The following is a 1,300-nucleotide window of genomic DNA, read 5'->3' as shown; positions in this document are numbered from 1 at the left end:
ACCTGTTGTTAGCAACTCTGGTTGTAACTGGGATCAGGATTTCACATTGCTGCTGGTTACCCGCAGCCCCCACCTCTCGGCTGGGGCACAAAGGCCAGGCTTACAGTCCGGAGGCACTGAAGTACCCCACTGGGCACAGTAGCTGTCTCCCAAAGAATCAGCATCAGGCTAACCTGTGTCCCCAGTGGACAGGAGGGGCGGCCGTGGGTGCTGTAGAGTTGGGTAGCCTGGGAGGCACGTTGAAGAAAATCAGGTCAAAAGGCCATGGAAATTTGAATTGAAATTGCAGCCCACCCTCCCTGCCCCCTGTCCAGCTCCTGCTGTATCCCTTGGCCCCCCGCCGCGTTGTGGTCCCTGCAGGGGTGGCGCTGCTCCATGCCAGCCCAGGACCACCCTCCAGGGCTGAGGTCCAGAGAGGCTTCACAGCTCCACGTGGTGGGGGGAAGGGCAGACAGGAAGTGTGGGGGTGGGGAGTGTTGCAGGAAGGGGGACCCCTTCCAGGGCCTGAAACTGGGCTCTTGTCTAACCCTCGGAAACGAATTGTCCGAGGAGACACATCTGCTGACAAAGCAAGAGGAAGGGGCGCGTGGGCGGAGAGCAGGAGGGCAAGGGAACCCGGGAGAACAGCTCTGCCACGCGGCTCGCAGTCTCGGGTTTTATGGTGATGGGGTTAGTCCCCGAGTGGTCTTTAGCCCATCATTCTGACTCCGAGTCCTTCCTGGTGCTGCAGCCAAGATGGATGCCAGAGAGAAGGATTCTGGGAGGTGGTCAGACATGTGGTGTCTCCTTTTGACCTTTCCTGAACTCTTCCTGTTGGTGGAGGCTTATTAGTTCCGTGTCCCTTGGCAGGACCTCCTGTCATAAAACAGCTCATGTGAATGGTTACCATGGTGCCTGGCCAGGGTGGGCGGTTTCAGTCAGTGCTTCCCCTAACACCTGTTCTCAAGGCTTCTCTCCTTCATGCCCATCTCTCCTCACCTCTCAGGAAGCCTGTCTGATGATGTCTGTCAGCTCTTCGTTGGGGCCAGACTACACGGCCACCATCACAGCCCCAGGGCCACACTGGCCTGTGACTGGGGAGTGGCTGTCTCTTTTGATTTCAGGGTTCTGTGTCTTTGATGGAATGACCTCTGGGGAACTCTCGGGGGGCGGGGGAGGGGGGCGGACTGCAACTGGGATGAGCCCGCCTGCCAGCTCCGCCAGGCCTTGGTGATGAGCAAAACGGTAAAAATAGATCTTAGGCAAAGACATCGCCTCTCCTACTCCTGGCCTGTGCTGTGCTCCTCACCTCGGGGACCCT

Source organism: Giraffa tippelskirchi, chromosome 5 (assembly GCF_054371585.1).
Source record: "Giraffa tippelskirchi isolate mGirTip1 chromosome 5, T2T-mGirTip1v1.2.pri, whole genome shotgun sequence".
Classification (NCBI taxonomy): domain Eukaryota; kingdom Metazoa; phylum Chordata; class Mammalia; order Artiodactyla; family Giraffidae; genus Giraffa; species Giraffa tippelskirchi.
This window is presented reverse-complemented; position numbering follows the sequence as displayed.